Genomic DNA, 15,790 nt, shown 5'->3' with positions numbered 1-15,790 from the left:
CCTAGGATAATTGGTTTGACTGAAACCCTAAAGGCCACCAAATAAGACCTCCTGCTCTGATGAGGATTCCTGGATTGTTCTCTGAGTTTGTAGGGAGAGAGGACTGGAGGAGTAGGTTTTGTCTGATGTAATTTATCTTTCTCTGTAAAAATGTACATAAAAATTTAAGTAATTAAGTAGTGAGAATATCATTAATCTTTTTCTGCTTATATTTTCTAAATTTAGGGTCGACAAACATATATTAATTATACTTAAAGTTTAAATGGAACTTTTTTGTAAAATCTGGAAAATACAAGCACAATAAGGTTGATAAATAGACTCACCACATAAATTTTCATGTTTTTCTATCAGTATTTTTTATATAACATATATAAGCACCTAAGTGCTTAAATTCCCAATAGCAGAGCCATCAAAAGGGTATAAGGTTTTTCTCTCATGTTAAATTCCAGACATAGGGAGTCCAGGACATGATAGTGACTCTGTTACATAAAGTCCTTGAGAAATTGGATCCTTCCACCTTTTGTTTCCTCTGTTCATGATCCATTATCACTTACTAATCCAAGAAAGAATCCCCAGCCATCACATTCACATTTTAGCCAGCAGGGTCAAGGAAAGGGAAAAAGGAACTTGGCTCTTCCTTTTAACAAGTAAACATATAACTTCCACTTACTTGCTAAATTCCAGAACATGGTCCCATGACTACACATCCTTTTGCAAGGAAATATATATATATATATATATATTTTGGATGGCATTGCCAACTAAAAATTCCATCTTAGATTTTCTGCTTGCTTCTTTCAGTGGTGCACATTCTCATACTATTCTTAACATGGGAGGTATATTTTTGAGATTTTCTCTGTGTTCTACCCTGATTTATAAAGTCCTAAGATGAAGATCAGCCTTAAGATAAAAACTTAGAAATAATGGGAAAACATTTTAGAAGAATGTAAATCATCAAATTCGACTCAAAATGAAATAGAAAATAATAAATAACTTCTAATAAATTTAATTTATCATCGTCTATTTATCACCAACTTTTCTATGTTCAAGAGAAGACATTCAGCCCAAACAGGTAATTTTACCAAACTGTCAGATTTTAAATAATCTCTATTTTATACACACTGTCTCAGAGACTAGAAAGAGAAGTGTCACTCCACTCACTATATGAGGCCAATAAAACCTCTATGCCAGAACTTGTGAAAGAACACAACAAAGTACAATGAGATTTGGAAGGCAGTTATTAATCTAACTGAAATTTATAAAATGTCAGAAAAAATGTGAAACTTTTACTGAATTTATAGGCTAATCTAGGTGGATTTCTCTTTATATACAGTGAGCTATTAACAGTTTGAATTTTTGTTCTCTCCATTTTGCTTCTCCATTATTTTGAGAGTTAACCATTCTGTATCTATTAATTTAATGGTTACACATGCCGTTCTAACAGATACTCAACTAACCTTAATATTAATGAGTCCTCTCTCCTATCCTTGCCCAATATTCCGTGGTCCATCATTAAAATTGATAACTAGCATAAATCTGGAACTCTCTTGTCCCTCTCTAGTTTTAACAAACATCAACCCTGAATAATTCCACTTTTTTTATTCCCCATGTACCTGTGCATAGTTGAATTTGGCAGGAGAAAAATACAGTCATATTCACTGGTCTCATTTTATATTTATGATTGTTAGCCTTAAGAGTGTTGTCTGTGCTGCCTGGCAGTCATATGATACTCGCCATGACCATTTTCCTAGGTTACTATTTTATATTTTCTCCTTTTTTCCCGAGCCTCCAGCATATCCTTCCCCGTCTTCACTCTCAATAATGACCTTGCTTCCTATTTCACTGAAAAAAATAGAAGCAATCAGAATATACCTTTCCAACTCTCCTAATGCCACTCTATTCACCTCTTTGTATCTAGATTAACATGCTTTTCTTCCTGTCATGAATGAATAGTTTGTTCTAAGGCCATCCTTTTGCACATCACCTCTTGTCTACTCAGGAACATTTCTCCAACAAATTTTCTCTCCTCCCAGCATGATCATTCCCCCCACCCATGACTACATCATTTCAATCTTGACCCTTTTAATCAGCTCTCTGTTTAGCAATCAGCATGCAGTATATTTAAATCAGAACATTTTACTCAAACCTTATCTTCTGATAGCTTTCCTTTCTACTTGGGATAGCACTCAAATTCTTTAATCTAGCTCGCAAAGTCCTCTGGTTTGGATGTTATCCCAAGTACAAAAGAAAGCTATTGGAGGATGATTTGCACTACATTTAGAAAATCTACATCTATATTAAATAAAACAACAGAGCCATGCACAGTGGCACTCACCTGGTCTGGATCCTACCTATCTATTGAAACTCATCTTGCACCACATTCCCTCTGTTCACTATATTCTGGTCACAGTGGCCTCCTGAAACTTAACAAACTTCTCCCTATCCTATGGCTTTATTCCAGTTTTTCTATCCACTTGTAATGTTTTTTCTATAATAGTTGCATGAGTGTCTCCCTTGAATATGGATATTCATATATTGGCCAAGGCCAAGTTCACAGAGAAGTTTCCATTGACTGTTCAATTCAAAGGAGGAAACCTCTATTATATCTCATTATTTTAAACTGTTAAGTATAGTGCTTATCATGCAGTGGGTGATACCCTTTTTATATATTATTTGTCAGTTTTTTAAAATCTCTCCCTGCTAAACTTTTACTCCATTATAGCATAAATTTTCCCCTGCTAAATATCCATAACAGTGTATCTGTCATACATAGAACAGTACTTTATATTAGACATTCACTAAATATTAATGAATTGACGATGAATGAATGAATGGGAAGCCTTCTAATCTACTTCTAACAAATTCCAATAAAGACAACCTTCTCATTAAGACACATGTTTCATTGCCTTGCTTTAACAAATTAATATGATTTTTAATTTACACTGTATGTATTTTAAAGTCATTATGGTAGGAGAAAGATGGCTTTCCATTTAACTCTCTCTAAACTTTAACTTGACAAAATGAATCACATGTGATAATTGGAATTATAATTAATGGAATAATTAGATCCACATTTGATCATTACCAGAACTAGAATGTGTATTCACTAAACAGTGAATAACCAGGCCTTCCTTATTCTGTGCTATAGTTGTAAAAAGAAACCAGAGGTAAGTGTTCTATCCCTATTAGTGCATAATAGTAATAATAATAATATTCTAGAGATATAATAACAGTTAGAAGGGTGGATTCCTGACTTTTCCACCTACGTGTTAAGGACAAAAATGTAACTTGAGATATGGGGGCCAGTACAGAGCTTTCTCCTTTTACCAAAGGAAAGTAAGTCTCCACATATTTGTCACCTCTCCATCTATAATACATTTTTAATGGGTCACATTTTATATTCCCTTCAGCTGAGTATAGGAATGATTAGTTATTTAAATCATTCCAAAGCTGCTGTTAAGTGAAAACATTTAAATATGAAAGAGATGTTCAAGTACTGGGGCAATGAAGATATTATTTAGGGCAGCTGAAAAGTAGATACAAGGGTAGGGGTGATCAATTTATGATGATCAGCACCTGCACCCAAAGCGACTCCAGTGAGAAGTAGCAGCAGGTTATAGACATCGAAGGTGTGGGAGCCTCTGCCATTTTGTGAGGGGACCAGGGCATCAGTCTAGAAAAAAAACCATAAGCATTTATTTCTGATCACCCAGGACATTTGCTGATGGGACAGGATGTCCACTAGAGCAGGAGGAATTTCCGGAGCAGCAGTTCACTGAATTGTTCCTGACAGGTCGTCGCAGGGATCCAGCTGGTGAAGAAGCAGGTAGGATTTCGAACGTCACCCCCTTTTATATTGCTTCAACTGCAGTAGTTTTGCAGATTTCATTTGAAACAATAAATATTTTGTGATGTGGAACTTTACAAAATTATTCTAATTATCTTGAATTAATATAAAAATGTAGCTATGAAAGTTCTAATTTTCTTACAAAAAGGGTAATGGTAAGAGGGATTTGCAGTAAGCTTAATCAACACCTACAGTAAATAAACCAGCAGAGCCAGGCACAGTGGCATACACGTGAAGTCTCAGCTACTGAGGAGACTAAGGTAGAAGGATGGCTTGAGCCCAGGAGTTTGAGGCTATCTTTAGCAATATAGCAAGACCCTGTCTCTAAAAAAACAAAATTAAAAAGCACACAGTGGCTTAGGAACAGCAGCTGGATCAACTGAGTGAGTACACAAACACTATATACAGGAATTTATTATATGATAGGGTGTTATTTAAAATTAAATGGAAAATGATAAATTATTCAACATATTTGATATAGGAGCCCTATCACCCAACTGCCATAGAGGTTAATAATTACCTATGCAACAATCTTGCATGTTCATCACACGTACCCCAAAACCTAAAATGCAATAAAAAAAAAGAAAAAAAATAATTTAAATTAAAAAAGCAAAATCCTGTAAACTATGGAATGAAAACAGCCTGAAGTAGGTGCTGTCCTGAGGAGGTCATGATTAAAATACAGACAATTTTTTTTTAAACTTGAGACCCAAAATGTTAGAAAGCTGATAAGAACACCAAAACCAGAAATCATAAAGGAAACTCTTAATTTTAACTATATAAAAAGTGGCTACCATATGACAAAAATATTAAAAGTGAGATTGAAAGACATGTAAAAAGCATATTTGGAATATATAGGCCAACAAAGCATTGATATTCTTATCCTGTCAAGCACTGTTAGTACTATAAAACAAAAAGCCAAACAGAAATGCATACTATAAGGCATGAATTGTAATTTACTAAAGAAATTTAAATGGCCAATAAATTTATGAAAAAAGCTAAACTCTTTAGCAATCAAGGCATATTTATTTTTAAAAATTTGGTTGATAAAAATGTATCATTTTGTCAAACATATATAATAAATGGTACTCTAATATACTCCACATGACTTTACAACTTGAGTGCAAACTCTGAGGAGGAGCAATTAATCAATCTGTATCAAAAGTTAAAGTGTGTATACCTTTTGACCCAGATATTCTATTTCCAGGAACTTATTAGAAAGAAAGAAATAATCAGACATATCTGAAAAAAGTAAAGATGTTTATTGCAGAACTGTTTATAATAGGAATCTGAAGCAACCTACGTGCCACATGTGGATTATTGTCCAGTGCATTATTCAGGATAAGATAGATCATGTTGCTGTAACAAACAAATTCTGAAATCATGAAGGTTTTACATCTAAAAGTGTTTTGTTTTGTTTTTTCTTGCTCACACAAGGTCTGTTGAGTTGCTGGTTACCTCTTTAGGGCAGCACCTTCTTTAGGCTGTTTCCATCCCATAGCTCCAGCATTTCTATAAAATACCACTTCCACTTCGGCAAGACTATCAAAGGCTTGTCACTGACTCCACCTATAAGTGGCATGCATCGTTTCCACTTAAAGCTAATTGGCCAGAGCTAGTCATTTGACCCTGCCTAACTTCAGGGAGCTGGGTGGTGTATCCTTCTCTGTGCCCAGGAAGAAGAGAACAAGGTAAAGGTGAACTCTAGAAATCTCTACCACATGTAGCCTTTAAAAGTGCTATAGATCTTTGTTTACTAACACAAAAGAATGTCCACAATATACTATGTAAAAAGAAAAATAAAACATGTTTTAATAAATCATTTGGGCCAGGTACAGTGACTGACACCTGTAATCCCAGCACTTTGGGTAGGTGGATCGCTTGAGCTCTGGATTTCAAGACCAGCCTAGGCAACGTGGTGAAACCCCATTTCTACTAAAAATACAAAAAAATTAGCTGGGTGTGGCAGAGCATTCATGTAGTCCCAGCTACCTAGGAGGCTGAGGTGGGGGGAATCACCTGAGCCTGGGAGATTGAGGTTACAGTAGCTGAAATTATGCTACTGCACTCCAGCCTGGGCCACAGAGTGAGGCCTTGTTTCAAAAAATAATTCATTTGTTTAGGTGGTGGGAGTAAAAGCACAGACAGAAAAATATGCAAATATATATCTCTACATAGAAATTGAAAAACTATGAAAGAATTTATATACTAAAAAGTTAATAATAATTGTTTTTGAGTGATGGGATTATGGACACCTAAGTCTGTTTGTTTAACTCAACTTTAGATGTTATCATGTGTGTCCCTAAAGCATAGTAACTAGCACTGTGGATCACATTAGAATTTACACTGCCCATTAACTATTCTGGCTCATTTAATCCCCTCAATAACTGACATAAAGGTTTTATTATATCCATTTAACATATGCAAATCTAACTCATAAGTAGGGTTGCAAGGCTCTACCTACTGCAAATACCATGCTCCTTTTTTATGCTTTAATAAATGCAATAATTTATTGGATCCTGATGAAATGTTTTTAATTCCAGCAGACTAAGGCTTCCTAGATTCTTGCTATGCAGATTACGGTCTGAGTCTGAAATTACTCAGATGTCTTTTTAAAAAAATAATATAAACGAATGTGTGATTTAGGAAGACCTTCTTGCCTCTTTTATGTATCTACCCACTTTTCACCTCACATTTACTCTCCGCCTTGTGAACTCCCTTCTCCCTTGCTTCCTTTTCCTCTTTGTAGACAGCTCTTGCTCAGCTGATTAAACTCATCCAAGGCTGACCTTTTCATGGTTTTTAGATTCCCTCAGAATCTTTGCTTATAGTAATTTGGCACCAAACACATGCATGCTTATATTGCCACATGTGCAACACCCATTGGTTTACCCAACTAAACTTCTAGAGGGCAAAAACTGTATTCTCTGCTCTTTGCTTCTTTTCTGTTTCATAATATGGTGGCCATGGACATTCATCAGCTAGTCTCCTTCAAGAGAAAATTCTGTAGGAAGTGTAGTTAAATGGCAGCCCTAGTCCTACCCCTCTGCCACGCTTCCTTGGGCTGCTCCCTACTAATGACGAACACAACAGAGTGCTGGTGCTGGACCATTCCTGTGAGATATGGGACTCCTGTGAGGGGCAGCCTCAACTCTGTGTACTAGCTTCCTGTGACTGCCATGACAAATTACTGCATGTTGGGTGGCTTAAGACAACAGGAATATACTCTTATCCCATAGCTTTGGGGCCAGAAGTCTGAAATCAAGGTGTTGGCAAGGCTGGTTCCTTCCAGAGTCTCGGGGGGAGAATCCATTTCATGCTTCTTTCCTAGTTTCTGCTGGCTGCCAACAGTCCTTGTTGATCTTTAGCTTGTAACTGCAATATCTACCTCTGTCTTCACGTGACCTTCTCTGTGTGTCTGTATTTTTTTTTGAGACAGAGTCTCCCTCTGTTGCCCAGACTGGAGTGCAGTGGCGCTATCTTGGCTCACTACAACTTCCGCCTCCCAGGTTCAAACAATTCTCATGCCTCAGCCTCCTGAGTGGCTGGGACTATACAAGCGTGCACCACTATGCCTGGCTCATTTTTGTATTTTTTAGTATGGATGGGGTTTCATCATATTGGCTAGGCTGGTCTTGAACTCCTGACCTCGAGTGATCCACCTGGCTTGGCCTCCCAAAGTGCAGGGATTACAGGTGTGAGCCACTGTGCCCGGTCTCTGTGTCTTCTAAGGACACATCATTTGATTTAGGGCCCACCTGGATAACACAGAATTATCTCATCTTGAGATCCTTAATTATATCAGCAAAGCCCTTTCCCAAATAAGGTCACATTCAAAGGTCTCAGGTGAAAATATCTTTAGAGGGGCGAGGGCGGGGTGCATTATTCAACCCATTATGCTCAGGGAATTTTGGTAAACCTGGTCAAAACTTCCTCAACACTGTACTGTGGTCAGAGTCTTTCCTATCTAACCCTCTTCCCTTTCTCTTTTCACATGTGTCAGACCTGCATTGTCCTGCATATTCCTACTTCTTTTCCTTTTTATTCTTCATAGGCATTTCCTCAAATAAATCTCTTGCATGTCTATCTCTTCTTAGTGAATGTTTCTCAGAGGACCTGAACTGATGCACATAGTATCTGATGAATGTTTAATACCTGTTTCTGAATGAACATTAGTGCAAGGGTTTCTTCTTTCTATGACACTTCAAAACCTGAGTAAATTGGATTTTATAGACAATATCCTAATTTTCCTGTATCCTTGTTCTTCCTTTTTGAGCACATAGGCCAGACATTCTTAATATTTTTCTGCTTTCCCATGTGTCACATTCCTCAGACTGCTGTATAAAAACAGAGAAGGGAGGTTATGGCTGATCTGGCCCTACTAACTCAAACCCCTTCCTATTGCTGCTCACTCAAGGAAGCACAGCATAATACAAAGATTTGGATAATCTGGAGCTACTCTAATGTACTTTAAAAAGCATATAATTTGTAAATGTTGGACTATTTTCTTATTGCTAGTTATAACTTCTTTCAACATACTTCGTAATTGATTCTGACATGCCAGTATGTTGCAACATCACAGTTAAGAATATTGCTGTCAATACAAGAAAACAGCCTACAAGAGTGTCCAACAGATGAGTGAAAATAATAAAATCATGCTTTAGGAATGGAATCATAAATGGTTTTGCAATCAAAATGATAAATGCAGTTCAGAAAATATTAATGCACTTCAATTGGTAATTGCATTTGCCATTATCAAGTGCTCAGTAATATAGTACTTAGCTATTCTAAAGTCACTCAGGTATGTTAAACAATTAAACATGAGTGTGGGGAATAGCTTTGTTTAGCCTTTTTCAATTACAGAACCGTGTATCATATTCAGTGTTTTCTATATTAACTCTATGAGACAATAGTATTTTAAAGAATTGCATTACAGCAGTTGTAATAGAACAGTTGTAGTAAATGACTTTCCCTCACTCTCAAACTTTCTCTACTATCTTGCGGAACTTGTTTTAATGAATAAATATATTTAAACCCTGGACATTTTTGTTAATAAAAACCTAATTTTTAATTGAAGAAAATCCAGCTTCCAACAATCCTGTGTTCTTTAAATAGTGACCCCTGACCACCATGATAATAACTTCATGGCAAAAATGTGAAACTCGCTATTTATAGATTAAGCCATTAAGTAATACTATTTAATTACATAGCTGAAATACTATTGTGCATAGGTATAGGCATTCTCATCAAACTAAAGCACCTTACAGTGTAACAATCTGGACCTGGTTTTACGACACCACAATCCCACCCTGCCCTGTCCATCTTTTTTATTTGTTTTTAGTAAGAAAAAAGAACTAAATAAGGACATTTGGAAATGGCAGCCAAATTATATCTGGAAATACTTAAGGAAATAACCCATGTGGCTTTAATATGTGAAAGCATGTCTGAAAGGTATGGATCAGGTTCCAGGGCAGTGTACCTCCGAGACAATTCAAATATTAGCACCTTTAGAGGGCAAAACTAAGATTTATAAGGTGGTGCTTTTAAGTGAGCCATCCTCTTGTGAGGAAAAAGTCTGTTCCTGCTTATATTAATCTAAAGACAAAATGAGAGAACACTTTTATGAAATTAGTGGGATTTAAGCCACTGGATGAACATAAGAGATCTGCCTCAAGGTAAGTTTCTGTTATTGGACATTCTTGATTGGATCATGGAAGTGCCCTAAAAATCTAAATGTCTGTCAAAGGCCCCAAGTCTTCTACCTTTTTGTCAGGGGCTCTCAGCATACATGATGCTCTAGCAGACACCCAAGTAGGGAAACCACTTCAGTTAGCCTGGGACTCAGGGGCTTCCTGAGATGTGAGACAACCAGCCCTAAAATTCAAACAGTCCCAGGCAAACTAGAAATTGTTGATCACCCTACCAAGCCTCACGTTCCTGGGCCCCTCTTATTGCTTTTCCAACAGTATGTGTGGGATAGTAATCTCAAAGAAGATTTTTGATTCTGGAGTGGATTACATCTCACAGCAAGACTAATAACCCTGCCACTTGCCAAATATCAGGGGAAAAATTTCAGAGCTGCCACTCCATCCCTAGACAGCCCAGGTGTCCTCTGTGACTATCAATACAGTATGAGCTCTGAATTTCTGCACTCCCTGTCTCAATTTCTGCCTCACCTCTTGCCCCAGGCACTGATGTGCTAAGGTTCTGAGTAAACCCCATGGGATTATGGAATTTGATCTGTTTCTGTTGCTGAGCACACATTTTATTTAAAATGGATTATTTGTTCATTTGTTTAGCTCAACAAATATTTTTTGACTGCTAAATATGTGGCAGGCACTCTTCTACTTGCTACAGATACTTTAACGGGCAAAATGGGGAAAGTACATGTGCTCAAAGAGCTTATATTTTAAAGAAAGAGAAGTGGACAAAAAAACATAGTTCAGTTGATCGTAAGTTCTCTAAATTCAGTAAAATTAAGTTATTTTCATTAATAATCACTACAAAGTAGCAGTCAGGTTGTCAGACAGCTGTGGCTTTGGGAGCAAATAATAGAATTCTAAAGTAGAGTTTCTCAGACTTTAGTATACGTATAAATCTCCTGGAGATTTTTTAAAAATGTAGATTCTGAAACAGTAGGCCTGGGTGGGGGGCATAGATTCTGTTTTTTAACAGGCTCCCAGGTGATGAGTTCTGGGGTACCATACTTTGAGTAGTAATATTCTAAAGACATTAATAGGGAATTATGTTTGTAAGGGAAAGCTCAAACTATTGGCTTCTCTTGGGAAAGATGGGCTCAGAACAGTCATTGCTCTAGGTCTCCTGTAGAATTCTGATGTCAAAAGGGACTTGGGATTAAAAATCAAAAATCATGGAAACTCCTGAGAGGATAGAATGTTCTTTCAGAGAACAGGAAAAGCCAAAGCATATTATCACACCCCAACTAACTGCAAACATTATGTTCAATTTTTTTTTATTGTTCATATACTGGCATTTGCTGCATTTAGGCTTCATTTGGAATCTTAACATGTTTGAAAGTGAACCAAATACAACAATCATTTTTGTTCTGCCCCGTGTACCTCCCCATCTCAACTTTGGCCTAATACATCATTTACAAATAGAATTTTTATAAACAACAGGATTGCAATGGTACAAGTGGCCTGGTCACCAATCTCTATAGGACATGTCTTGCAACTGGCAACTTCCTTTGTGACCCTCTTTTTAACTGAGCCGTGAGAAACAGCAGTAGAGTAGCAGTGAGTAAGCAAGAATCTGTATATAAGATAGATCCGGGCCCAATGCAGCTCATCTAGGTACCACTTTACCACTCCTATCATTATATCAGCAGAATCACAACAAGCTCTGTGCAAGCCAAAGGGGAAAGTGCCATTGTAAAACTGAAGACAGCTGCTTTCATAATAGAACTAATTGCACACTGCATCACAGAACCAAATTAGTGGTGAAAACAGTTATAAAAACTGACAGACAGTGAAACATGACTCACTTAGGAACTGCTGTCAGTCAGGCACATTGTCATTGGACACTGTTCAAAAACCCACACCTGCATTTTTTGAATAGTAAACATAGAAGATGTAATTACCAGGAAAACATATGTCACTTTTCAAATGTGACAACACTACGTTTTTGCCTTTGGTCTGTGAATGGCATGAGACTAAACTGACCACAATACTTATTCAGTCCCAGGATTCTTTGCAGATAAAGCAAAGTGTAATCAAAGCTTAGGACCCCTTATTCATACAGAAGAGACTATCTTTAGCCTAAGCAATTTTAAAGGATCTGTTTTGCTGACAGAGATTTCTAAATGTCCTCTAGACCATCAATCAAGGAAACATCAACATTGGAGATCTGAAATATCAATTCTAAAATGCGTATGCATATATATGGCTCAGCTTAAAAATTCAAGCTGCTGTGAGTTGGGGTGTCTTCCCTGGCTTCCCTCTCAACTATACAGCAATTGCTGTCTCAATAAAAAACAGATGTTCAGAGACGACTTCATCTGTTCTTGTAGCCTAAGCTCACATTTCTGCATTCTCAGCTGCAATCTACATTAGAGAATTTGCAGGTTCCCCACATGATACATACATATCTTCATGCCAGCTACAACCAAAAGGATGATGCTTTTTCCCTCACGTTGGGTTGGTGACTACCAGTGATGACAAACTCCTTGGCTTCTAATCAACTAGGTGTAGAATAATGACCACTGGGAAAATGTGCTTTGGACTGAAGCATAACAGTTTATTCTTAACATCTCATACCCTCAGTGCTGTTTTTAAATATTTAAATTGTGTTGAACAGAATTCATTAGCAAAGAAGGGTGAGTAGAATTTCATTTTAAAACAAATCACAGAATAAAACCTGTTCAATATCCTCAGGAAGACTGTGCCTGTGGAATGTTTCAGCTTTGGCTAATGGAGCCCTGAAGTTGCTGATGAATTGTAAAACTATATAGTGACTAATCCTTCTTTCTCCTGCTCAATTAATTAGTTAAACCTAAACATAAATCTAGAAATACTTGTGAGAACTCTGCTGGTTTTTGTCAACACGTAAGAGATAGGTACTGAAAATGAGCAGCATTTTATTCATGTGAAAGATGTGGAGGATTATACAAATATTTTTCAAATATTGTATTACTTCACACGTTCTAGAAATGCTTGTGTAAGCAAAAAAAAGGTATGCAACAATTACTTTGAGAGTATGATGAGTGTGTATTCAGTTCAAGATGAGGAACTGTGTGTAGCATTTTTAAATTTTACTATAATTCTTTACATATTTGCCTCCCCTCAGATGGTGAGTTCCTTGAAGACAGGAACCATCTTAATCATCTTTGAATCCCCAACATTTAGCAGTAGGTGTCCAATTGATCTTGGCAGTTGTTGGGTCCTCCTTATCTGAATTTGCCTCATTGCTCCCTTCAAGATTCAACATGATTGGCAGGTTTGGCTAAGAAGCAACCCCCTCCCCAAGAAATCAGAGCAAGATTCTTTTCAGAGAAACAGAGAAGCCTGCAGAGCAGCTGCCTAGCCTACAGGCTGATTTAAAGAATGGGGTGCAAATAAGCCAGCAAATTAGATTCTCAGACCTCATTCTTCAGGTGCCATTTCTGAAGGAGGCACGAAGAGAATCTTTTAGGCTCTTCAAACTCCTCAGTTGCTAGCATTGCTATACCAACTATGGGAGTATAAGATGGACAGTCTGGATCCCAGATCTTTTTTCAGCTATATCTGTTGTCCACACTCAAAATGTTAAGCTGGAGAATTTATAGCACAGGATGGAAACATCCATCCTATTGTTTGCATTTATCTTTATGGGCCAAATATGGATAGCCTTTCGAATGTGTATTAAATAGTGAAAATTCAGGGTTCTGTGCATGACTCTAAAATAACTAGGATATACGTTTAAGAAGCCTAGATTTCTCTGAAATGTTGTAGTATAAAACTCTAAGAAATAAATATATTAGCCAACCATTGAAAATCTTTCAGAAACCATGTTATCAGCATATTGTTAGCAATACATAAAACCTGATGCTAGCCAAGTGCTAACAAGTAAGTCTTTATGCTGGCAGTGCACTAATTCCCATTTCCCTCATATGGAATGTTTTAGCAAGTTGCTGAGTTTTACTACTTCAGCTTTAGAAACTGCTTCTTTCAAATCCTTTGGAGTTCTAAGCAGCTTGTGATTTCCTTCATTTAATCTTTCTGTGTCCCCTAAAAAAACATGAACCATTACTGCTCTTTAAAGAAAATTAGAATACATGGGACAAATTTTTTGAAATATCAGTTCAAAGAAAGAATAGCACCCATATAACTCCACAACCCCAGGACCTGGGAGTCAGATTTTCTTTTGGATTATAAAGAAAGCCCCAAATACCATGAGTGGAAGAACCAAAAAAGGGGTGCATCCACTTCCTGATTCTCCTCAAATCCAGAGGTTTCAGTGGGGTCAGGGAAGGCTTTACAAGAGAATGAGCCAATGGTAAGTTATGAAGAAGTGGTTAAGAGTAAGGGATCATAAATAAGCCTTTACAATACAGCTGACCCTTGAATAACCTGGGTTTTGAATCGCATAGATTTACTTAAACTTGAATTTTCTTCTGCTTCTGCCACCCCTGGGAGAGCAAGTCTAAGCCCTCTTCTTCCTCTTTAGCCTATTCAACATGAAGGCAATGAGGATGAAGATTTTTGTGATGATTCACTCCCACTTAATGAATAGTAAATATATTTTATCTGCTTTGTAATTTTCTTAATAACATTTTTTCTCTAGCTTAGTTTAAATTTATTGTAAGACTATAGAATATTATACATATAACATAAAATATGTGTTAAGTGTTTATGTTATTGATAAGGCTTTTGATCAATAATAGGCTATTAGTAGTTAAGTTCTGGATGGGTCAAAAGTTAATGTGTGGATTTTCAACTGCAAGGCAGGTCAGTGCTCCCAACTCCCGTGTTGAAGTGTCAACTGTATGCTAATATTTACCAACATTAAACATTAAAAATAGTTTATAAATAAGAGAGTACTACTATTTTTAAAGACTTTAGTAAACATCTAGAATTAGAAAACAAAGATAGGTTACTTAATCAATGGCTTATTTCTCTGTAGTACTTTATATTTGCATTATGTTCATCTGATCCTTATAAAAATCCTAGTTAAAAAAGCAAGGTAGATATTAACAAATTTCACAGAGATAGAAAGGTAGTAGGTGCTTCATGCTGCAACTGATATGTCATAATTCTCTGTTATTGGAGAAGAAAACTTTTAAAAATTAAGTTTATTTTGTTTATATTAAACATATGCAAAATTTATAATACTAGAAATTATGACATAAAGGACAGGCTAGCAAAAGTGGTTGAGGAATTGTGTTTTCTGAGAGGCCTTTAAAAACATTAAGAAATTTTCATTTCTCTGTGATAGTTTAATGCTGATGGGCTGATGACTCCACCTTAGTTAGGGATTAGCCCATTAGCCTCTTTCAGAATTTAAACTAATTTGTAAAACTCAGGACTGGGTATAATCTGTGGGAGACTCCTGCTTAAAAATTAAGAATTTCAAGATGGTGACCACAGAGCATTAAGCCAAAGATGGGGCCCAGTGTGAATGCACAGGTTGTTTCAGCTAACCCTGGTAGCTTCTTAGCTAAATGAAGGGTTATGATCACAAATGCAAATCCAAAACAAGGAAACATTACTGCTACCACCCAGCATGTGAATTTTCTGATTTATCGATTGTATTCTATTTCCAATCACGAGTCTGCATGTATTTGGTAATCAATTGAACAAAGTTACAAAAAAATTCTAAAAAACAAAAGAAAACAAAAACCTGATGAATCCAGAATATGGGAGCTAGGAGTAAGTTATTTCCATAGGTTAAGGCTATGATGCATAAACCACTATATTTAGAAAAAAGTTACAGTAGCAAATTAAGAAAAAATTCAAATTCCCATTGACAGAAAACAAGAAACAGTGTAACTTGCATTTAACGATTTATTGTTAAATATATATATTTATTTTATAGACATTTTAAACATTGGACTAAACAATAAACAGTTTTATATTTAGGTATTTATTTATTCATCTATTAGTATGTGCTTCTGAATATACAGTTGTCTCTCAGTATATGTGGGGGATTGGTTCTAGGAAACAGAATTCAAAGATACACAAGTGCCTTATATAAAACAGTGTAGTATTTGCATCTAACCTATACATATCCTCCTGTATACTTTAAATCATCTTTAGTTTACATATACTCCCAATAAAATATAAATGTTATATGCAAATATAGCTAGTTGTTATGCTATATTGTTTAGGGATTAGTTGTTACACTGCATTGTTTAGGGAATATGACATGAAAAAAGTTTGTACATGTCCAGAATTTGTTTTTTCAAATATTTTTGATCTGAGGTTGCTTGAACACACACATGGAACC

General features: G+C 36.3%; 1 non-coding gene across 1 annotated transcript in view; it reads left to right on the top strand.

Annotated features, from left to right (window-relative positions):
• The window catches only part of LOC101052283 (SEM1 26S proteasome subunit), a 258,040-nt gene that overhangs the window by 115,607 nt on the left and 126,643 nt on the right, over nucleotides 1–15,790 (top strand). The window contains exon 5 of the transcript XR_012512125.1: nucleotides 3,714–3,826. This is a non-coding gene — a transcript (SEM1 26S proteasome subunit). The remainder of the gene's footprint in view (nucleotides 1–3,713; nucleotides 3,827–15,790) is intronic.

The sequence above is a fragment of the Saimiri boliviensis genome, chromosome 10 (assembly GCF_048565385.1).
Source record: "Saimiri boliviensis isolate mSaiBol1 chromosome 10, mSaiBol1.pri, whole genome shotgun sequence".
Lineage (NCBI taxonomy): Eukaryota > Metazoa > Chordata > Mammalia > Primates > Cebidae > Saimiri > Saimiri boliviensis.
This window is presented reverse-complemented; position numbering and strand designations above follow the sequence as displayed.